Below are 25,710 nucleotides of genomic sequence, written 5' to 3' on the forward strand. Positions count from 1 at the left end.
GTTAAAAAGCATTAGGCTCAGATCAAATCCATTCGTACTTGGTACATATCCTCAGGCAGTGGGAGCCCTGAACACTCATAAACCCTCATTACCTGCTTTCCTTAGCAAGCTTGGTCTTATTTAGGGTCTTTATTGATGCCTATTTTATCCATTTATTCATTTATGTAATTGTTTGGTTTTTTTTGGAACATTTTTTTATTGTTTGTATTAATTATCTTGTCCCTTTTGAGCTCCATGTCAAGCTAAATTGCAGGAGATATTTATCACATTTACCAATAAATGAATTGACTTGACTTTTTTTTGTCATCAATGAACCACTGGCAAATTCTTTGGCCTAATATTTGGCTATTTTTGATATTAGTCTTGATACAGAGATCATAGAAAAATACCAACGTTCATAAATTTAAAGGTTGAAAACAGGTTGCATTTCACTACTTTAATGTTCATCTGTTTTACATATTCTACCCACTTGTGTCCAAATTTTAACCCGATTCAAACTGCAACCTTCAGAGAAAATTAATCTGGTTTGGATGTTCAACCCAGAAACCACCAAGGCTGATGGTGATCTTAAACTGAAAAATACTCAAACCCTACTGTCACAGCATGCAGCAAAGTGAGTTGAACTTTCTTTGCAAAATGATGTTGAGTGTTATGAAAGACACTTCTATTTAAAATGTATTATCATTGAAAATTAAGATAAACTTGTGCAATTCTGACCAAGAAAGAAACCTAAAGGTACAGCCAAGTCACTGTGGATTAGAGAAAATTCATAACAATCCAAAGTTCTGCACTATTCATATTTTAAACACTACTTGAGATTTTCAAGTGATGCTTAAAATAAGAATCTCAAGTTAAGATGTTATATATTTATATTTATTATAAATAAAATTAAAAACCCTCAAAATGTGGCATTCAGGTCAACGATTAGTGTATGTAAGCTACTCTCTTTTTACCACTATAGTCAACTGAAAAATCCCTAGTAATGGTTGAACATTCATTCTGCTTTATCCATAATTTTATATTAGAAATATCAACAATATTTCTAAAGAGGATCCCTTTTAGTAGTCTGCTGTTTTCTCTACAGTCCACATTTTTACAAGTACTTCATTGGATAAGTCAATTATAGTATCTTCCTTCTATAAAGGTAAACATGATGGAGTATTGTTGCTTTTGCTAGTAGCTTTGAGTTTCTGTTTCATGTGGAGGTTCATGAGTTGGATGATCAGAGTCAAAAAAAAAAAAAACAAGCAGACAAATGTAGAAGTGAAATCTGCTTAATATGCTGCAATGTCCATTTCCAGTTTAAGTAACTTGAAATATATACACAGTGCTGCACTCCCATGCTGCACTGCAACACTGCCATCGTCTCTATCAATGGAAGCTACTGCCCTTGGTTACTTTTTGTGAAAACTGATTGAATTCATGCACAAAAAGCACAACTCACACAAGAGGGAGAACCTTGGATGCTGAAGACATGTATAAAAAAACAAAACAAAAAAAAAAACATGCAGAGTTTTTTTTTTTCCTGTTTCTTTCTGCTGAGAGCTGCTGTCACACTCAGTTTACAGTGCAATATTTTACCGTACACTGCCATCAGATGCAAAACGTTGCCAGGGATTTTTATTAGACACTATTTGGCTGGAGAGAGAAAAGCTCTGACACGCTTAAAAAGAAACGTTTTTTTTTTTTTTTTTTTTGCTGGCTGAACAGAATTGAAAACAGAGCACAAGGTTGATCTGGAAAGAGCCTGTTGGCCAAGATCGATACCATAGTTACAGAGTGAAAATAGTTTTCATTAGTTTTTACGTCAAGTGGTTGTAACCTCAGTTACTGGAAATAAATAACTGCGTTGCATACAGCGCCCTGAAAAGGTATTCATAACCCGTCACTTTGACACATTGCAACCACAAACTTAAAACGTATTTTCTTTGAATATTTTCAAGGGTAATGAAAATAAAGTGATGCATAACTGTAAAGTGAAATACAGAGTGAGAACGGGCTTTCAATTTTTATTTTTACAAGTAATAATATACACTCGACCCTCAAGACCACTTTTTAAAGGCATGCATAATGTATTAAATCAAACTTTACGCTAGTATCCCTAAATCAAATTAAGTGCACCTCAAGCCTTAAGAACCTGTAACTGACATAAATTGGTAGAAGGCACCTTCACAATGGTTCTGTGACGGCCTCATTAGAGAACATAGTGAGCAAAGCATCAAGGAGCGCACAGGTCTGGGAGAAAGTTGTGAAGAGCTTTAACCTGGCAAAAAAATAAAATTATAGACTATTTCATAAAGCACTGTTCAACGCATCATTTGGACAAGGACAGAGTATGGCACAGCTGTACGCCGTCCAATACATGGTCGTCCAGCTTTGCTTACAGGCTTGGCAAGGAGAAGATAAATAAAAGAAGAAACCTGAAGGTGCATGGGAATTCTGGAAAAGCTGCAAAGATCCACAGTGAGGATCTGCTCAGAGAACAACTATTCAGCTCTAACTCCTGAAATCTGGTATCTATGAAAAAGCGGGAAAAGGAAAACTATTGTTTAAAGAAAAGTCATAGGAGGTATTCCATCACGAGTCAGGTGTGCTGGAGCAGAGCCACATTATAAACATACAAGAGAAAGGGCCAAGTTCATGGAGTACAGATGTAGAAACATGCGGTAGAATTGTTGCAAAACGCTACATTCGGTTTAAAACTAGCATTGGCTGCACCTATCGCTAAGCACAACATCCAATGTAAAGCTTGATCATATCTGCATCATGATGCGAACTGACGTTCACAGACGCTCCCTACATGATCTGATGGCACTTGAGATATTCTGTGAAGAAGAATGGAACAATTTTTCAATCTCCACATGTGCAAAACTGGTCAATGTGTACACCAAATTACCTGCAGTCTCAATTGCACTACTAGATGTTTTTTCAAAGCTTTGGAAGGCCTGAATATATACCCCTGCTACATTTTGCAGATTTCTTTCTCTAAAAAAACAAAAAGGAAGAAAATATGTATGGGTTATGTTGTGTTAGTCTATCACCCAAAAAAACAATCATGAAAAAAATATTTGCAGTGATAATATGACAAAAGGTGGGAAAGTGCAGGATATTTTCAAGAAACAGAACGTTTCTATTCATAACAGCTTATACTCTATATGAAAGTGAATTAGGGAAATGGTCGATAAAGAAGCTTCAACAATGGGCTTGTGATTTAAATTGGTTTAGGTAATGGACTCTACAGAGCTGTGGGCTGGTCAATAAGCTTGACTCTCTCAGGGGTCAGCGTGGTCCCACAGTGCGTCTTGGGGTCAGGCGGATGACAAAAAATGAGTGGAAGGAGGGGGCAGGATGCCATATGGCCGTATGGACAAACTCCTGCTGTGCACAGAGTGTCCACTTGGTGATCCACATGGATGAACAGGAACAAATGTTTGACAACACCTATACACACACAGCTGACACAGTGCTTAAAGCGCACAGAGGGAGGGGGCAGGGTTAATGTTACAGTAGCATCACAGCTTTTTATTTTCTTAAAATGCAATTTTATCTAAACGTTAATGTAAAAAAAAAAGGCTCTCACGACATGCTAAGCATCTCACTACAATTTTCTTTTAACCACACACTGCTAACATCTAAAATAGGTATACACAAGAAGTTGCTTCGTAGAAGGCATTTAGAGGACCAATCACGGGCCACTTCAGCACGCCGTTAAGCAACAGCCTCTCTTCGTAGTGAAGCCTGTCATCTGGCATCTCCATACAGCAGCGGGCTCCCTGTGCGTGCCTCTGCTTTCCCAATCACAGCCGCACAGGAAATCAGACTCCAGCCTTCAGAGGGAAACAAAAAACTGCCTCTTTCATTTTCCACAAGTTGGAGCCGTGCGAGAGTTTGTGCTTCCTTTTCTTGTTCGTGCCAATCACGCCCTCAAAAATGTCTCTTCTGAAGGTTCTGATCGGAGCCCGATGAGTGAGCTGCTCTTTGAAGCCGGCTTTGCTTTACGTTGAGCAGCTGCAATATTACAAAAGCTAGAGCCATGTAAGGCCCATCACCACCTAATGCTTCTTCCACCTGCAAAGCATGTCCTTGTTTGGGAGCTTGCATGAATTCAGTACAACACAGCTGACCAAAAGGATAAACGTCAAGGAAAACTGTGTCCAATGACAGGATGTTCATGGGGGAAAGAAAAAAAAAATACTCAATGCTTTTAAAAACCTGACTGACGAGTAGCTCACTCTAGTTGCTCTTGTGAATGTTGGAGGCATAATTAATTACTACACAGGCCCTCGCTTTTGAAGTCATGACACTGGGGTGTCTTTGTGTGCTATCTGTCCTCTGTTAGAATAAACAATGGTCTTTTAATTACAAGCACTGGAGTTTCAAGGCAATAAATTTCACAGCAGAAACATCTACACCTGTGTCCTCACTTAAAACTAGATAGATACATGCACACAGTAAAATGCCTGCATATGCTCCAAAACAGAGTGAAAGACAGAGTGAAATTGTATGAAGATTTGAATGTTTTTTGTTTAGTAAAGATTAGTGAGTCAGGAGAAATACTTTCTGAAAGCGGCAACATGGAGACCTAGCAAACCAGCACCTAACCGAGGGTAAACTGCCTGTAGCTGATCACACTGGGCACTGACTATTGTGACAAAAATCTCTTTCAAAAAACAGAGTTCTGGCACCAGCACAGCTACATCACTCAACAACTGTGTCGCTGCAGTACTTTTGAGATTGGGTAAAATATTTGTGTGTCTGCTCTGCAGTTTCACATTGGGTCACCATCCAAATGCCAGAGCTTATCAGCTTTAGATAAATGTTTTTAAAAATTAGTTATATGCTATGAAAACAAATGGAATACCTGATTGCTATTTATTCAGAGAGTGGGCCTCCACCTATTTGGGGTTTGGTTTTTGTGGATTTTTCTGTGGAGTGTAGTAAAAATTTTACTATTTGTGAATTTGTTATTTTACAGCATGTCTAAAATATTCAAACAGGATTGGTACTTGACATGCTATTGACTGATGTTTGCAAAGCAGCCAATCCAGGAGAACCATTCATTTTCCTTGGCGCTGATTAACTTTACCTCAAAAAGCGGAGCTAAGGAAGACCATTGATGTTAGCTCCTGCTTTATTGCAAAGATTGTTTCCACTGTTTGTATTAATGCATATTATGGCATATCTGGTATTTGAACTATTAAATTAGGTACTAAGGCATTTTTATAGAATGTCTGGGATACACTGTATTTTACATTTTTATGAGGTTGCATTAGTTGCAGCGTAAAACACCTGCCAAGGCTGTGTGCATGCAGCTGTGCAATGGGGGTGGAGATGCCAACAGGACAACAATAACATGACTGTAAAACTTCATATTTGTTCTTTAACAGGTGTGGCAAAAACAGAAAAAAAAAAAACATCACATAAGGCCACAAGTAATAAATTATTATGCTTTAAATACTAATAAACTTTATTGTCAGGCGAAACATTTATAACACAGGAATGTAATTTAGAATATTTGATAGATTACATCCATAAAAAGACATGGCAGCTGGATGAATCTGTTTTGAAGCGCTTAACAACACCGTAACAATAAAAGTGTTAAACAGCAATGACACCCACCACTCTGTTTCTCTACATCACTGAAAACAAATAACCCTCATCAGCATTCATTCATTCACCTCTTTTAACAAAGCTGTTTTGGTGGATGATGTTGTGTCAGAATTTAGTCTGCTGTGGAATATGCGAGATGGACGACTATTTGTGTGTGTGAGTGCATGTATGGTTGTGTCTTAGCGGGAGCTTGGTGTTGATTAAGTGTCTGGAGCCTGAGGGGGGATAATGAGAGCCTCTAATTAATGAGCCTGTGCATATCTCAGAGTCACAGAGTCCTATCTGCAGAGAACAAACGCACACACAAACCTCAGCGCACCGTTGGGATCGTTCCCTGCCCTCCACATTATTTTCTCCTGGGAAACCCAGCTGGGAGTGTGTCACTCTGGCTGCTGTCCCTGATGAGTGCCCTCTAATAGGGATGGATGGGGGTTATGGGGCCACACTATGAGAAGGTCACATGCGCTGGCCACCCAACGTGCCCCGAGCAAAGGTTGATGTTAGAGGCTCGGAAAACTATTCAAAATGGTATTTGTTTTCTGGGTTTTGTTCGTGGGGAGCAGAATAATTCATCTTAAGAGTCGACTAATGTCAGGGCAGATTGAAGGCAAAACACCCACTCAGACTGAACTGAGCTGTTCAGAGAAGAGTCCTGCCCGTTAAACAAACATATTCAAACTGTGGGATGAATTTGGACTGAATGACAGAAACGGCTTGTGTAAAGAATATAGGCTTTTAACACCTTCACGGTGCTCTCTGTTCAGCCCCCCATTGATCAGCGGACTGCATGCTCAGCAATATGAGCAGCAACCTCTCATTTCATGTCACATCACATTCAAGATCACAGGCTGGGAAAAAATTACATTACAGTAGGGACACAGATTGAGTAAAGCTAAACATTTGCTCACCAGAGCACAAAACCTGGCAGTGGTCCTTGTGCTCAAGCCCAAAATATTTGTTTGTAAATGCAATTCGCAGCTTCCCCGAGTGGGAATTTGCTGTTCTCTCAATCTCACTAAAAGAGAAATGTCCCCACAAAATGTGTCCAAATAAATACAGAAAGAGGAAAATGAAAAGGTCCCTCAACAAAAAATAATAATAATAAAAACAACATAATTTCTTCCAGTGAAATGAAAAACAGTGTGTTTACGTTAGTGTGACAAAGCCCTGTGGTAACTGCAGTAATTATGAGTTTTGCCTGTTGGGAACCAAGTAGGAAGTTGTGTGACGTTACAGAGCAAAAGGGCTGAATGGGTCATTGGAACGTGCACCACTGTGGCTGTCTTAAAGCAGTCCTTATTACTGTAACCATGACAACAAAGTTGTCTTCATCCTCCCTCCTGACTGCCAACTGTGCAGCTTCCATATAGAGAGTATCAGATAAAACACGAGGAAATGTAAACAGCACCGGGATGTTTATGCAGTTCTAATCATATGAGAGATTCTGTATTTGAAAGGGTGAAGTCACAGGACTCGGCACACACCTACACCCATAAACATGCTACCATGTGTTTTACCAACATCTACAGCTGACACAGAAATGTCTGAGCAAGAAGCTTCATAACAAGTGAAAAGAGCAGGAGAAGAAGGGAGGAAAGGTCAGAAGGAAAGTTGTTGGGTCATGTTAAAATCCAAAAAGATCACAGAAACAGGAACAATTTGAGCCTGAAAGGCCTGAAGGAGGTTAAAGGCACTGAGGCGCCCCATTAAATGACCCTAAATCACTCTACTCTAGTGTTTCCTAAAATTCTGGCTTCTGAGCTACAAAATAACAGAGGTGGAGGCTAGTCTAACAACAAGCATTAAACAAAGGTAAAATGACGGTGCGATTGGCTCAACCTTAAGCTTTGTTTAAAATCTGACATTTACAGCCTAAACATGTCATAGTCACTTTTTATCTAATTTTACTTAGAAGGATAATATTACATTGACCTCACACACAAACCACAGTGGGATTGCAAACCGAATTTTGAAAACCAATGCTCTGCAAAAACCTGTTTACACATCAGCTGTTTCAGGTTTGGCACTTAGTGAGCAGCAGACAGATGTTACTTTCAGTTCTGTTAGCGTCATCGTCTTTGTTAGGAAATATGTTATTTGTTCTTGTCCAGAACAAGTAATGTAATTACTGTAATAGTGAGAGTAACATGTATAAATGCACTTGATAGTGCTTGTTGTTTCTTACAGCTCAGACTGGGATCAATTTGAGTTTAATTTCAATTCTACATATATATATATATATATATATATATATATATATATATATATATATATATATATATATATATATATATCTAAAGTTATATTTTCCTGACTGCAACATCAGGAAAAAGGAGCACGAGAAACTAGAGAAATACCAGGGCCTCAGGGAGGAACTGGAGAGGACCTGGAAGGTGAAGACCACAGTGGTGCCTGTGGTCATCGGGGCCCTCGGGGCAGTCACCCCCAAACTGGACCAATGGCTACAACAGATCCCAGGAACAACATCAGACATCTCAGTCCAGAAATGTGCAGTCCTTGGCACAGCCAAGATACTGCGCAGAACCCTCAAGCTCCCAGGCCTCTGGTAGAGGACCCGAGCTCAGAGGATAAGAACCACCCGCGGTGGGTGAGAAGGGAATTTTATATATATATATATATATATATATATATATATATATATATATATATATATATATATATATTCTTTTTGCAAATGGAGAGGTAATACTGATGGCTTTCATATTTGTCTTTCCTGTAGTCAACACAAATCTAAGGCTAGCTGTATTCAGATTCAGATTTGATAGAAAGTTGCATTTCTACTTACAAGTTACTAATCCAAAGACTCAAGATGAAAAAAAGTCATAAAGTCACATTTCTCATGGCTGATGAGCTCAAAATCCAATATGGATGCTACTAAGCAAATAAAGTAGTTACAGAAAAAAAATGTTTGGTTTACAACTTGCGAGAATTAATTTTTCTTAGTGTGTGTTTTAATACAGAGTTTTAGTGTACATTGTGCATCTGTGTTGCTATTAGCAGTTGTCCAGGTGATCAAAGGATCCATCGGCACAAAGTCTCACAATTTTCAGAAAGTTTGACTTTAGCATTTGTGCCATCACTTTTTAAATGTCCTAGCTTTCTCTAAAGTTATACAGTGAAGTCTAAAATTACTGAAATTAATATTGACATTTCGTAGTGGCCCACCCAACGTCCAGACTGGACTCTGATAGAGAATTATGGAGAGAGTTGAAGATTAAGGTGAAAGATAATTGTCAAAGATAAATAATCAAAATATCGGTGGAAACATGCAGAAAGCTGCTCAGCAAGGATAAGAAAGGTTTAATTAATGTAATGTGGGCAAAAAAAGATTTTAATTGGTTATTGAGCAGGGCATGAATAATTTCCAACAAACCATTTTCTAATGAAAATTAGTCTTTTAAAAAATTCAAGAAGATACTCCTTTTGCATTGTTTGTTTCATTTCCTAACTTCCTATCAGAAACAAACTTCTTGTTTGATCAATAATAAATTGTAATTTACTTCTGCTATATGTATCTTCATGGGTCTGTTTACCACACAAACTGATAGTTACGTCAGCCATGGACACTACATACTATGTGTGGCTGCTGATACCGACTCTCAGTACCAGCAGCCACACTGGAAATTGAATTTTCTCTAATTTCCCCAGTCTGGAATCTTCAGAATAAAGAGAAGTGACAGTAAAATGCCTTGTGTTATAAGCAGAAAAAATAAAAAAGGTAATAGTACTATCATTATGCAGAACTATGTAATGCTTGGGTTAAAGATTATGCAGAAGAGTTTGTTCTTTTCATGTGCAAAGAAACAGTTGTGAATAGGTCACTGGCTCTGGAGAGTTTCTATTTCCACAGTATCCTGGAGTATCTAAACAGCCTACTTCATCTCCCATTTTGACATTATGTATGAAAGGAAAGGGTCTGAAAATAAGAAACATCTTTGAAAGTCCTTTTCCTTGCAGTTTAATCAGTAACTCTTCACACCATCATGAGTAATTAAGACATATGATTAAAATCCCCTTATTCTCTTAAGTCCTCTCCCCCTAATTTTCGCCTCTTTCCTTTTCTTCCTCCAATCTCACTAATGAAGAAAGGCCTGTTTATCCCCTGGAGGCGCTTTACAGTAGATTTGTGTTACGACATTAGGCAAAGCGAGGGACCTTTGCTTCAGAGTTGTGTTTAATAATTCAGCGGTTTTGGACACGGATGAAACAGGCTCCAGCATGCTGTTTCAATCAGAGAGGCAGTTACATAGGCGCTGGGGTTTGACGTCTGCGGCAGGATCAATAATGATAGCGTTGCCACATACTCCGACGCATGAGGCACAGATCCTGTGTGGTCCTTCCAAGCTCTATACGCTAAACACAAAGATGGAAACAGGACAATGAATTCACATGTGTTTGTGTCTATCTGATTTCACAAATGCACACAAAAGCACACGCACACACACTGCGGTCTGACCCACCCATCTCCAGTCCCTCATTTAGAAAAACCCCCAAAACCAAACGTACTCCTCTCTTTTTTCAATTACCTTTCTTCCCACCGTCATCACCACACCAAGTCTATCTAACATTCTCCCACAGTCTCTGTTTGCTTTCCCTCTCATATCAAACGTCTCCATGTGTTACACCCCCTCACATATGCACACGCACACTCGAGTCGCACGCCACAATCTGGTAATCATAATAAGCACATTAAAGCATTAAAACGACAATTTATGACAGATTATCTCCCAAACAGACAACAATTAACAGCAAATAAATGCAAATATTTATCTTCCTTTAAAGGTCTTCTGTAAGCTTCTCTTTTCCGTTCAGTGAAGTAATTAAAGGAAAAAATACTGATTACGAAAAGAAAAAATAAGCAAAGCTTAACTAAAACCAGACTACAGCAGAGGCTGCCTGAATTTGCTTCAATTTTTTTTTCTCATCAGTTACCACACTATAATACTTTAATACTCGAGGCTTATTATGTCAGTGACAGCTTTTCCTACCCATACTAATCTAATCCTTAGAGAGCACATCAACTAAGAATTTACAACTCTTGAAGTGGCATGAAAGAAGTGATGCACAAAAGGATTTGCTAATAACTCAGTCCCTGTGAGGGCTAACAAACAGAATGGTAAAGGAAGCAATGGGAGAACAGTTGGACTTTTCACAAAGCAAATCAGGCACCTGTATGTTTCTGGTGGATGTTGTGAGGGGTATTAGGTCAGTCCACCCCTTAAATCACTCTGACTTCAGATCAAAGGGGTTAAAACAGGATTAGGATTAATGTGCCTTTGGTAGAACAGGTGATAATCCCTTAAATTAGCAATGTCGCACAGGCAGACCTTTCTTTCATCTCAGCGCCTGACGTATGGGGCTGAAATACAGGGAGCTGCGCTACAGGAGAGCAGCGCTGTTGTTGCCACGCCGGGATTAATTGGTCTCCCTCAACATGACAACTCAGATAACGGCCATCGCTGTAACTTGTCAGCAAGATGAGCTCATTTGAATGTAGGAGGTGATTGGACAGCGGCCGAGTCAAGCAGCTCAGCCGCTGCTCTGTGGCACAAGGGTTACCTTACAGGATGATACAGTGAACCGCAAAAATATCAACAACCCTTTGACTTGTTTTTTCATATTAAAACCTTTCAGTTTTGCATAGAATACTTTGTGATAGACCCAAACAAGTGAGTGCTTAGTTGTTACGTCTTTGCCCATTATTGGCTAAATATCCTAAACTCAGCTAGTTTAGATGGAAAATGTCTTTGAACACCAAAATTTTATGTTTTGTCACAGATTCTGAGCTGAGTTTAGGTCTGGACTTTGACTGGGCCATTCTGACATGTACTTTAATCTGAACTATTTCATTGCAGCTAAAATGTCTCATGTCTACAGCATCCCCTCATAGGTTTCCCATCTTATCAACTCTGACCAGCTTCCTGCTGAGGGTTAGCATCCCCACAGCATGATCCTACCACCACCATGTATTACCCTGGGAATGGTGCAACAGGGATCATCGTGTTCATTTTCTACCAAAGAGCATATTAAATGTTGGTCAAGAGTTATGTTTTGGACTCATAAGTATTGATTTTTCCACGTTTGTCGTTTCCCCTACACGGATTGTGCACTTTTCATTTTCATATAGATTAGTAATCTAACGCTGATTTAAACTCCTCCAGAACTTTTAATCCAACCGGTCTGGTGTTTTCATAATGCGGTTTGTTCCTGTAATGGCCTATGACAAAACTCTAAAGCATTCGCCAATGTATTTATGTACACAGAATTACTTTTATTATCTGTATATTATCCACTAACGATGTGAAAGCTGAAGTCAATTTGTCTCAATGTGTTTTTTAGAGGTAAGCAAGAAAAGCAGCGTTAATTCATGCCCAGGCACTTTTTTCACTTTTTTTTTAAAGTTCAAATTGCCATTTCTCCATTATGTGCCAATTTGTGACGGTCTGTCACATAAAAGGTCACCAGAATACACTAGTGTTTGTAGATGTAACATGACAAGTTGCTTAAGGGGTGAGAAGCTTTTACACGATACGGCAGATGAATGGATCGCTGGGTGAACATCCACAAGCTACGGGGAGTTCTTTAAGAAATAAATGGCGCTCCTGCTACTGATGTGCATCAAGCTGAAACTCAGCAGCTGATGTAGCAGAAGCAGGAAGATGTAGGGGGGGTTGACTCCACTCCAAGAATAGGAGCCACTCCAGTCATTTCCTATCAAACTCTTCACACATGCTGCCTCTCAACCCCACCAGCTTTCTCCCCTGCTGTCAAACCTCCTTGTCATCGGTTTGACTTTTCTACTCGAATCATCTTCACCCGTTTCCAGGGAAGCCTCCTGTCAGCCAAGATCTGCTAACAAAAAAACATCAGACGCAATCATCACCCGCGACTCTAAATTTATGCCAGAACTTTAACATTAAATCCAGGACCCTTCCTTCACCTGACTGCCAGAGGATAATTAGCAGTTTTTGACCATGTTGAGGAGCAGCAGCGTTGGGGAAACTGTTCCCCGCAGAGCTCCTGTCTGCTACCAGTTTGGCCGGTGGGCTTTGCCCCGGTCCCGGACTAGGCCCAGCCATCTGGCCGGCCCTGAGAACAGCCGGCCCCTCTCCCCTACCGGCCTGCTTCAGACAGGAAGATGACCCAAAGAAGGTCAGGCCACACCAGAACGGTCCGGAAGAGAAACAGCAGTGGACGCACAGAGGAGGGAGGAGAGGGGAAGCAAAACTAATGGACAAGAAAGAAAGCAACAAATGGACTGTAAGATATAGGAAGGACACCTTTAAGCTGCCACCATCATCATGACCCAATGACGGATGAGTCTGTTTGTTGTTCTCTTCACTCCGTGTATGTGTGTCTGTACAACAGACAGAGATAGCAGGGTGGTACAGAGTACTGTATGAAAGAGTGTGTGCACGCGTGAATACAATCCCACATTTCTCAAACACATCATGACAGCTCGCAGCCGGAACGAAAGCTTCATTTATTCACAATTCAGCAGTAAATCGCAGCTCCACAGCAGGGCTCCCAGTACAGATAACCATTTGGAAGGTCATTAGGAACGAAGCTGAAAAGCCACACAGCGGATGGAGGGTTCTTCTGAGGCTTAAATATGAACGGTGAAGTAATTACATTTACATTACTATAACGCTGTAGAGAATCTGATTGAGCTAAAGTCTTGAAATAAGATGGAATAAATAATTGCTAATCCAGCCACCTGCTGAGTTTTTCTATCTTAGCGTGGTAGCAACCTCTTCATCCACCGTCTCCGACGTTCTTCTGCAGCGTAGCAGAGCACAGTGCGGGTGGAAATACTTACATTTGGAGCAAGTCTGAAAGGCTTTTATACAGTATTCCCCCGAAAATGTATTTCTTTATAAGAGAAATGGCTCAAAGACAATTTTGCCTGACCAGAGCAACTTTTGCGGCATGTTTGCTTTGCCTTATGACCTCAAAAGCCATTGTTTCACCAAAGGATTTCTTTCTTGCCATTTTTCAATAAAACCAGACATGATGCATACAAGAGCAACAGCTGTCCTACAAAAAGACAGAGTTGTGGCTCTCTGTAGCTTCTCTAGAGTCACAATAGGCCTGTTTGTTGCACCTAAACTATTACTCCTTTTGTCTGGTCAGTCGGTTCAGATGGACAGCCTTGCCATGGGTGGATCACAGATGTGTTATACTCCTATAATGTTCAGAAGATGACTCGAACATTGATCCATGAGATGTTAAAAGTTGATAAAAGAAGGGATACCTGCTTCTGCTCTGTCTCTTCTGATCCTCAATCTTCATGATACTCTTTGTCCACTAATGTTCTCTAACAAACCTATAGGGCCTTCAAACAGCTGGGACACACATCGGTTAAATTGCACACTGGTTTACTCATTGTATTTCTAAAGGCAACCAATTACAATGCATTTTATATGAGGGTGACAGAGTAAAGAGGTTGAGAGGGCAAACGCAAGCCACAGTTTGTGTTGCTCTCTCACATCAAACCCAGGGGTTTGACTACTTTTGTAAGGTTCTGTGTTATAAACTCAAACAGACTCTGCAACCGGACTGTTGTGATTTTATCAGAAGGTTGTTTTTATTTTCTCCCCCCACATTCTGTCCTTCCCTGACACATTGGCCTTGGCAGGTCAAACAGCTGAGAAAGAAGATCTCTCACCTCATATTGTCTGAGTAAATGTAAATTTAAGCGAGATATCACAGTGCGGCGCTGAGCAGCAAACATCAGCAAATTTTGAGAGCGGGTTAGTGTCTCTCTGACCCTCATTCTCTCCACACGCCCAGTCTCTCCATCTCTGTCTCACCCTCTCCTCTCCCCTCCTCGGGCTGGCCAGGACTTCTCTGTCCTTCATCCTCATTCTATTTCATGCCTCGTCCTTCTCTTGCGCGGCCCTCATCCATCACCATGCTGCGCCTCCACCCTCCAGCCCCTCCAACACACCCTTCCTCTGGTATGAATTACTTCTTGGCCAGAAACAGATAGAAGGCCTCGGTGCTGACACACTCCTCTGTGACTCAACAGTTTGTCCGACTTGGCTTAGCATTCATCACGTCGCAACAGCTCTATCACCAGCTGACTAAAGCACAAGATAAAGAACCCTTCTTTTTGATCACTTCATGCAGCTTTCCTGCGACATATAACTCAAAAGAATGTAATATAAAGATGCGCATAGTGACTAAAAAGTGACTTTAAGTGTCATAGATCAATTGCCGCTCAGAATGCTGCTGAAAACACTCAAGGCTGTCTAATGGTTAGTAAGTTTCCCCCCCCAAAAAAACGAATTTGTTGGTGGATGTGTCAGCCTGTCACATCTAAAGACAAAAATGTTCAGAGGGAATGGTCACACTCATTACCCTGCCACCCTGATCTCCTCTCCAGGGGTCTACGGCTGTTGGACGTCTCTGCTTTTTGTTGTGCAGAAATGATGTAACAGCTAAAGAAAAAGATGATTAGAGCATTTACTGTCAGGCTGCTCTCAAAAGTGAAGCAGTCAAGCTGCTGATGATGAAAGTCAGAAGGGAGAGAATCCGAGATCCTTACTGATGCCTCAGTTAGTCTAAAACTGAGCCCATCAGTTTAGGCCTGTTGCGATCAGATTATGTCCAAAGGATGGACGCTGGAACCAGTATCAATCTCTTTCCTTCATTGCTTTAGTTTGGTTGTGACTTTGAGATGCACTGAGAAATTACCTGGTCATCATACTAAATATTGAATGCACCACACCTAAGCACTAACAGGTTGAACTAACTAAGAAGACTCATAGATGCAGAGGTGGTTTGCCATTTTTGTATCAGTAAGTTGTGTAGAAATTAAGATTTGTATCAACCACGTCCATCTTTGCACTGAAAGAACGTGGCTTTATCTTCACTAGTTTTGGGTCAGATGCACCGCAGCGTTCCACTCAAAGAAAAAAAAAAGCTTTTTCATCACGTCACAGGGGCATATTTGTTTTCTAAGAATAGTAAAAGAGGACATTTCTACTCAAGAGTGAACAAAAAATCTTTAAGTTTCAGTCAACAACACAGGTCATCGAAATGTTCCAACATTTTAAAAAGTGGAAACACAGATCATTATACAACAATAAAGCCACTCATGAATAAATAACAGCACTGCAGCACCATATTTGTAATTTGTCTTACATGAATGTAGAAAATTCAGTGTACAATTTGTCCTTAAATGCACCACACAAGTGAATCTGGTGGGACTAAAGTATTCCTCTCGGTAACAGTGTGTGGTCACATGTCTGCTGCTATTAAGACTTTTATGGTCGAATGCTTCAGGCATCTGGATTTAGACTTGAGCCGTTTTTTCTGCAGTACTGATCATGTTTACTTTCAACTTGACTACGTTTAAGGCGAGCTAAATAGGCGTTGAGACAAAGCTTTTGCTTGATGCACCTTTTTGCTCCATTATCGCTGCAACACAACCAAAACTTTAATGCTTAATGTTTTCAGATGGTAGACTTCAAGCGTAGCCCTGAGTCCTCATCCTGTCGTTTGCGTTGGTGTTGTTACTCGAGGTTCAGCACAAACGCTTTGCGTGTGTTTAAGTTTAAAACGCTGCATTTGTGTGGTACGTGTGCTTGACGAATTGAAAAGAAAATTTGTGGTACGAATATATGTCATTTCACATCTGTACTACTTAAATGCATTGCATACGGTGTTTCTGCAAATTTCAACAAATGTCTGAATAAAAAACTGCCACATTCTTTCTGATCAAACTTAAAATGTTGTTATATCTGACCCAGGAACCTGTTGTCATTCGTCACTGAAAGACAAAGCAGATCCACAATAGTGTGATGGACGTTACCCTCCAGCCTATAGCGATAACTTATGGTGCATCACAGCAACATTCATATGAAACCAAAGCATATAATGCAAACATAACACTCTGAATGGGCATCTGTCTATAGGGCACAGTGTGAATTTGTACTGCACCAGCAGCTGAACCAGATTCCTCTGTTTGCTTGTTTGTTTGTTTGCTAGGAGCGCTCCATGCTGCGAATTCTGTTCTGCCATCAAAGCTGCACCATTGAGCATCGGCTGTTGTTGTTTATTAGGTTTTTCTAAACCAACATTCCAGCTTCTCACTTTAAAAAACTGTTAAACTTTCAATCATCGCATCTAATTTAGGTCACATGTGGAGTCCACAGGTGCCAGAAAACATCAAGGCAGGAAAACGATGATTTGGATCAACCGGAGGCCATGTGAACAACTAGCATTTACCACACAGAAGGCCTCCCCTTTAGAACCTTGTGATGTGGTTTGAGAAAAAGGCCCAGATATGATGCAATGCCGCAGAAAGCTGTGTTTGAGAATTGCCGTTTCCAAACTGTGACCCAACTGCAGCTTCCCACATCTCCGAGCTGCTGAAAGGGGCTGGGCATCCCACACACACAAAAAAAAGAAAAAAACTCCCCCTGCGGAGTACAGCAGATGTGCGAATCCTCTGCGTGGATCAATCATCCATTGTGTTTCATCACACCGACTACACACGGTGTGCGGTCCATTTGGAGATGAGCAAATTGACGTAATACACAAGAGCAAACAATCCCATCCTTCATAAACTAAATGAAAGATGTTCAAAACAAGACAATGATCAAAACACAATACAAAGTAAAAAAAAAAAACAAAAAAAAAAAACAATCTCATCTAAATTTGTGGGTTTTCAGAATGGCCGATTAGCTGAATACTGAATAAGCCTGTAAGAAAATGTGCATATTTCGGTCTGACAATACACAGGAAACTTCAGTTTATGATCAAGTTGTTAGCTTCTGTTGCGAGTTACACTGCCAAGATAAAAGTGCCACCCTAACAATAGAGTGTAAATCACTGTCTGGGCTTCATAATACACAGTGAAACACTGCCGGTTAGCTTTCTGCACTAAGCATGGATTATGTACTCATTATCACGGACACAAAACTTATTAACGCTCTGCGATAAAATCAAATGCACCGATTGGCGCCACAGCTTTAATTGAGAGGTGGGAATGTTCGTTTTCACCTTCCACTCAGAAAGAGGGCTCCACAACAGGATAATCAGAAGTGGCGCTTGAGGCATGATTACTACAGTAAATGGCATCTTAACAAAAAGAGGATTTAGGAATAAAGAGGGGGATTTTCTCATCAATGTTATTCTTTTTAGGACTCAGGCGTTTCTGTTTAGTTGGCTTTATCAGAAATGTTGAAAACTAAACGGCAAAATGCAGCAAAAATAGCCACAAGGTAACAAAGCCAGGACTTCTCAGCACTGACTGTGTGGCAGATACTGATTTGAAAAAGAAAAGGTGCCTTTCTCTTCACAAATCTGGCAGGGGAATTACAGCTGCCAATACGAACTTTACTGGCTTTGTCAGTTCACACCAACGAGCTGTTAGTGAAGCATAAGGGTCTGTTTCTGAGCATGAAACCTGGATCACGCAGTGGAAAAAGTCTAGACTGCACAGACACAGAAAGGTGAGAGCAAAGGGACTGCTGAGCTACATAGAGGAAAAAAAGCCTAAATCTTATGAAGGTGCATTAAAATACAAGTGCAACTCAATAAAGTAGGACATCAATAATAATGTATTGAAGTGATTTGGATTAAAAAACTGAAAGCCATATCTTAAAAGGACTGATTGCAATTCCATGTTTATTTGAATGATTATGGCTTATAGCAAATGAAAACACCAAAATTTGTTTCTCAGACAATTTGAACATTAAAAATAAAATCAAGAATTGCCTGACGTAAAGAATCGGACATTTCTGTGTGTTGTGACTCTTGAAGCTGCAGCAGCAGTCCACACCTCTTAAATCTCCCCTAAAGTCTTGAATGGGCTTCGTTTTACAGGGCTGCAGTTCTTCACCTCCGCTGTGCTTCCCTCCCTGCGGAGAGCGCCAAAGCCTCTCATAACATTTCTGTATCAATCTCATTAGCTCCAAGCTATATCGTAGTTGACAGAAATAAAATTCCCTGTATCACTCTGTGTAATGAATATCAAAATTTTATGAGGTAGACTTAATAAGACAACTTTAATCATAATAACATAACTTAATACATTATTCTAATTTGTTTTGATGCACCTTTATTACCAAAAGCCCCAACTACAAGACATTTATTGTTGTTCTTACGATGTGATTGTGGCTGAAAGAAGCAAACAGTGGAGTAGATGTGAACTACAGTCATCTCAGAAAGAGCAGCAGAGGTAGAGGTGCTTCTTGCTATGCAGATCCACAAAGTACTCTAAAGAGGATAAATGGCTCTGTAGCGCTATCAGTCCATCCAGCTGGTGTACAGGGCAGCTTTTATGGTCTCGAACAAGCTCTCCAGCTTCTCCACCAGCCCAAATCTCCCTGACCTAAATCTGCTTTTTCTGAGCAGAGCGGAGAGCTCAGCAATGGACACACACGGCTCAATTAATTTCTGCTCAGCATGAAAACATGCAGAAATTATCTTGATGTTGCAGTTTTGTTTCGTGGCCAAGCAGCAAGCTTGCAGTTGCTGCAGTTCTAAAAAGCGGCCAGAGGAGGCTCGGTCCAAATGAGAGTTCTTCTATGAAGGGTTTGAGAAATAATAAATGGTTTTATGTTACATAACAGAAAGACTATTCTTGTAACATATACTCGTAGTCAAAAATGATTGTGGATAATTAGAACAGGAGTTAATTTAAAAAGGCAGGTCAAAGTTGAGCTCACATTTACCTCATGTGGTTGCTTTACAGAAATGTGACTTGTCACATTTTAATTAAATTGGCAAATTTTACTCTTTGAACCTACAAACTCATCTAAAAACGTCTGAAAACATATGTTGTTTATTAAACTCGCATGGCTTACTTTACTCAGCTATAAAGGCTTCATCTTGCAGTTTGCCTTTGGATTGTTTTCTATTTTAGATTTTAATTTTATCTTGGTTGTGTCTCTGAAGGAAATTGATAATGACTGAAAATCAATTTTCCTCAAGCCTGAGAAACTACAGTGACCTTTAAATAAGCCCAAAGTGCATCCCTGGCAATAGGTCACTACAGGTCCATGCCCAGCCCGAAATCTTTTGCAACAATCATTGAAAAAAATGGTTATTTTAGCAACAAGCAAGTTTTTAGCCACATCTCAGCAGTGACACCACATTTAGAAAAGTTTAAAATAACGATATTTGATAAAATATGATTAATTATGATAAACTTATTACAAAGCCTCTAAATAATTAGGTAATCATTTTATTCACATCCCACCTCTAACTACAACATCTCTTACTTTTGTACTTGCGACGCACAACACCAACACTTTTTGTTGCATTATGTTCATATATTATCAAAATGATTTATGAACCAGAACGCCAGATCAGATTAATGTAAAAAGAAAAACTGAAGTCATTTTTTTCAAAGATCATGTCAGAAACCCAAGTACAGTAATGGACTCAGATCTACATTTATCAGTGACTAAATACTACACATCTAAGATACTTTCTTTCACAACATACCACATAAACACTTTTAAAATTCTTTTACATTCCGTGGATTATCTGTATTGTCATGGTGCTTTTTACCAGCCTGTAAAAAAGCAAAAAAATCAATCAAGCAGCTAGACCCTGTGTGTAAAACCATGCATTATAAAGTCTGAGTACTCGGCCCAAAACAGTTCACCTTCGTTCAGACCAGTTGCCAGAATTACTTATCAGGCATGAACATCTAAAGCCCTCGGGTCGCAGGAGACCAACTTGGTAGAAACTGACTTAAAGGAGGAAATAGTGTTTAAGCTCCTTTGCTGTGTAACAAACTCCACAAAAACCTGCGACGTGTAGAAACAAAAGCATGTTGTTAATTTAGTTCTTTATTTATTTGGTATTAATTTTCAATTTTTTATTTTTTTTTTTACAAAAAAATATCTTTGGGCTTGTAATTGATGGCATACCAATGAACTTGCTTTACATATTGCTATTGGAGTTTTTATCTTAGTTTATTGTATTTTTTATCTGTTTATCTGATGTCTTAGAAAATGCCAAAGAGTGAAGTTTTATGAATTTACAGTAACTAAAAAAAAAAAAACAGAAGGTCTTCAAATTCGCAATATCAACGTCAATATTATCAAAATATTTTTACATTTATAAAAGTCAATTTCTAAAATATCTTTTGAAAAAACCCATAACAATCCAAATGATTCTGCTGATAAGGTCTCTGGCTGTAAAATTGGAATAAAAAAAAAAACTTAAATATGAATCATTGAGTACGGCAACATTTAATTTGTACTGTGATGACCATAGATCCAAATTATAACCTGTCAACGTCTCAAAATGCTACAAATGGTCCAGTGAGGAGGAGTGAGCAGAGAGCGTGTCAAGACATATTAGAAACCTCCATCTTAGCAGCGCTGGCGTCTGACAAACACATGCCTGGCTTGGAGCCCGGAGGAGAAGGAAACACAACAGATACCATCCAAAGCACATCATCCCTCCTCAATGAGCCTGCTGAGGATACATCAGAAAAGGAGCACACCTCGAGAGCAGAAATTCAAGTCTTCACCTGGCATCACACGGAGATGGACAGACAGGTTTAACCTTTTTCTGTGTTTTGGGTCTGATCAAAAACACATGTGGTAGGCATTAATATTTCTGTCACCTGCCTCCTCGCAGACGGAGCCAAAAGAAGGTTTCTAAGAGCGTTATTAGGAGACACTCGAAGGAAACTTCAAAGCAGTTCTTCATCACAGCTGGCTGGCGGGTCGAGACGCTGTAAATTATACCTTATGTTGTGATTCTTGGGAAGATGCACAAAGTTGAAAAGGTGAAGTGATTCCCTTTGGTTACAGACTTTATCGTGATTGAGACATTTGTTCAGATAATCAACTAGAGAGACAAGCTGGGAAGACGAGATGCTCGAGTTTATTTTCCTGACTGTTCTTGTGCACGTCATCAAATTAATCTTTATGTTTGGTTCAACATTGATAAGTGAATGTTTAAAATTATTTTTGCAATACAAGTGATATGATGGAAAGACAGCTTTAGCACCTTCAGCAGAAAACTTTAATTTTTCATATCCTGTTTCTGATATCACGATAGTTGTGACAAAATCTTGCGCCACACGTCGTATGCTCGTCTTATCAAGCATGAGACGATCTAGTAAATATCAGCATGTAACGTTAGCTGCTATCATGAAGGGGTATGCTTTAAACTTTACACCGTCTCTGTATGAGAATCTTATTTTGAAATAATAAAAGGAAGTAGTTATGGAGTTGTTGAGTTGTGTAGATGGACACGACTAATGAATTGCTCAGAGTTCCCAGTTGAAAACGCACCATGAACAGGCGCTGAAGTCAGAGTTGCACATTGGAAAGACCACTGACTTCCCAAAGACAAGTTAAAGATTCAATATGGCCGCTTAGCATAAAAACTCAGGTAAAGTCACAAGTACAAACTGTTTATTAGCACATTTGACAATTTCTATCTTATTAAACTAGTCCAACAAACTATACAATAGCGATGTGCAAAAACACTGCTTTCATTTTTGACTGCAGAAAGTGCAGAAGAAATTCATTATCACTGTTTTGTGTTGCTAATATTAGTTAACACCATGGCTAACCCACTTTAAAACTTAAAAAAAATTGGCATTTGCTTCAAAGCTTCCTAATAGCTGTAAAAAAAAAAAAAAAAAAAAAAGGCTCTTTCACAGTGTTTAATGAGTCTGGACTGGATTTGAAAATCTCTAGTTCATATTCACCCAAAATCTGACAAGTTCTTTAGGACATTGTTTGAAATGAATAAAAGCTTTATTCTAAATCTCAAAACACACAGAACAAAACATATTCTGTGCTTTTTTTTTTAGCATTTAGACCACCCTTAAAATTAAACAAACATAAAAACCATAATATATGGACTTTTCAAACATGGGCTGAATTATCCCACACTGTTGACATATTCTTTACAATATAGACTGGATTTATTGAAACCAAATGGTGTCATGAGCTCCCTTTATTTAAAGCTCAAGACCCACTTTTGTATGAATAAAAGGAGAGGAAGAAAAAAATATTCACTAAATGGAGCAATTCTGTGCAAATCAGGGCAACTGCTGATGTGAGATTACCATCTCAATAGATGGTTCAATATTCACAATCGTACAGGTCACCACTGTCACATCTTAAAACAAAGCCACTGTTGGTAGGTCACATCTGCACAGAAGGGACAGATGAAGCACAAAAGGTCATTTTTAAAGCCCTTCGGGCTGACATAAGGTGGTTAATACACACTGAGGAATACAAAGTACCGTTGGAGAAACTCTATTGATGTGTTTGACAGTAGCATCTGGACTAATATTGATCAACTATCGATCGCAGCATCCTTCCCAAAGCTTTCTATCACACGCATTCAAAGCAAGGTTTATAAATGTACGCAGTGAAGAAAAAAAAGAGAGAGCGGAAGTAAACACAGAGCACAATGGCAACATATAAGTGCCCATCTCAACAAACACACAGACCTTCCCTGCAAATGCAAGGGATTATCAAGCTTCAGCTGTCAGTCTGTGCAAACTTAGAAAAGCAACCAACATGGAATACTTTATTACTTTGCCATGCAAAAGTATTCATACAACTTTTGTCATGTTGTAGATTCAAACTTAAATATATATTATTGATTTTAAGTAGAACTCTAGATGTGATAGAAAACTGTCACTGCACATCATCCTAAAACCCCATGACCATAATTAATGGTGGAGGCCAGATTTTCCAAGTTCTCTTGACAAGATAAGATAATTCTCTCTGAATTTTTCATCCAATCTCTCTGTGTGCATGTAGAACGTAGTAAAGCTCATTGACATAAACCATTTATAAACATTTCTGATTGTACCACTTTAAAACAGTGGTACAAAAAAATTCATGCTATAAAATATCTATTTTTTAATAAGAAACACAGTATCAGTGTTTGGATTAATTGGAGCAAAATATGTTCTTTTTCTCATATGAAGTTTTTTTTTTTTTTTTCTTCTTCTTTGCAAATAGCACAAAAACTAGAGGCAAATTAATTTTCTAACAACAAATGTCTTAACTTTCGAGACAAGTTATAATGATCTGCTAAAGTTCAGACCTAAATCCAAGCTAGGGAGTATTTTCCAATAGTAGAACGTGTAAAATTGGATATTTGTACATGTGCAAAGCTGTTGCTGTTGTACTGAACAGGGGGCTCTCAACACATTTACACACTTGTCCCTTTCAGATTTGTTTTTCCAAAACCATTTATTCTTTTGTTTCCACTTCACTAGTCTGTGTTGGTCTACTACATACATTTCCTATGAAATACATCGACATGTTTGTGACAAAATGTAAAAAAGGTTCAAAAGGACTTAGGAAATACTCTTTCAAGGCACTTATAGTGGATCTGCCACACTGACTTCTGAACCAAAAAAAAAAAAAATCTGTATTCTACATCATCAGAAACTTGGTCAGAGAAGCCTTTCAAGACACAAGAAGATAGAAAAAGCACTGCATTACGACTACTCTCTGAGTGGAAGCTTGAAAGCACACACAGTGCCTCCTGCTGGGTAACAGCTGAAACCCCTCCCTGAAAATCCAGCCTCAGAGAGCACAGAGGGACGTGCAGAGATCTCCTGGGACAACAACGCCTTTCACAGTCCGATTCACACCGCAGCTTATCTTCTTTTTGTACCGCGAACCAGGAATGAAACTGTAATGCAGCTAGAGAGGCGCTGCCCCACACATCTCTCACTCTCCCTCGCCCAGTTTTGTCTTCTTCCTCTCCTCCAAGACCCTCGCTCACACATTGCGTGCCGTCGCCGTTTTGGGGGACGCGCTCGCTGCTCACTTCAACTTCACCACAAGACTCGCCAAATGATGCGTGAAATAAAACAGTGACACACGTCCCAATGAAAGCTAATAAGACATCACATTACAGAGATGAGAAACTATATCATTACCATGGCAACTGTGAGGCGCACAGCCAGAGGGCTGGCTGGGTGACAATAAAAGAGAGGGCGGAGGAGAAGAGGATGGAGAAAGGCGCCCAGGAAAGAGGAAATTTGTAAAGAAGAAAGTATGAATGAATGAATTTAATAGAATCGGCTGAGGCGGTATTGACAGCACGCCTCTCCCGCTCCTGAAAAGACTGCATTACCAGTCCAACATCATGACATGCTAATGCTACAGTTCACCATGTTTTCTTGGCACTGTCATTGCTAAAGACCAATTAGCGCACAGTAAAATCCACCATAAAGTTCCTGATGAGTGGCAGGATTAATTGGTGTGCTAAGCTGACCCTCCCCCCCCTCAAAGGAGCTCTCTCTGGACCCAAAGTAAGGACCATATGGTTGAACGAACGTCAAAGTGAGAGGATCCTTTGCAACTTAGCTGCGTTTTTTAGTGACTGAGTCGTGTTTGTGAAGCACTGAAACATTAAAAGCCCCATCTGTGCTCCTACTTTTGCTTCATTCATTATCTCATTCAAATGTGTCAAGTGCAGCCTTTAAAAGAGCGCGCTGAGCAGGAGCCTTGTGTGCTGAAACGGCAGTAATGCCGCATAATTTTGTGCAAGAAATGCCGACCGAGCGTCTGCGAAATCCCAGCCTTTCAGTGGCAGCTGCAAGCGGCTTGACGGAGAGCAAGGGGAGCGCGGACGGCGTCATTCGGAGCATCTGGAGAGGCAGGCACCGCTGCGCTGTCTACAAGCTACTAAAACAGAGCAGCGTTGCCAAACCGCCCCCCCTGTTTATTTTTATACCAGCTGGTAAAAGAACAGGAGGATGAAGGGAAAGGTAGCCAAAACATTCAGATGAGGATCAATGAGTGGAAAAGGGGGAGGCAGGTGAGAAGCGGCTTGAAATGAACAAGTAAAAGAGAGTTGAAAAGACAAGAAACAGTGTGTGAGCCTGGTGGCAAGCACACCTCCAGGAAGTTACAGGAAGCCAGAAACAATGGGAGTTTGTGACAGAGTGGGAGATGAAAAGAAATGAAAGGATGTGAAAGGAAAATGATAAATGAGCTGCTTAGAGCACATGTGAAGAGGAATATTCTGTCAGTGTGCAGAAGCAGAAGTTTGAATAAATTATCAGAGTAATAAAACTTAATGACTAATCAAAATGCTGCAGCACAAGGCAGT

The 25,710-nt window shown here is 39.8% G+C and overlaps 1 protein-coding gene across 2 annotated transcripts in view; it reads right to left on the reverse strand.

Annotated features, from left to right (window-relative positions):
- The window catches only part of ttc28 (tetratricopeptide repeat domain 28), a 229,141-nt gene that overhangs the window by 155,561 nt on the left and 47,870 nt on the right, over nucleotides 1-25,710 (reverse strand). The window lies entirely within an intron of this gene.

The sequence above is a fragment of the Xiphophorus maculatus genome, chromosome 12 (assembly GCF_002775205.1).
Source record: "Xiphophorus maculatus strain JP 163 A chromosome 12, X_maculatus-5.0-male, whole genome shotgun sequence".
In the NCBI taxonomy this organism is placed as follows: Eukaryota; Metazoa; Chordata; class Actinopteri; order Cyprinodontiformes; family Poeciliidae; genus Xiphophorus; species Xiphophorus maculatus.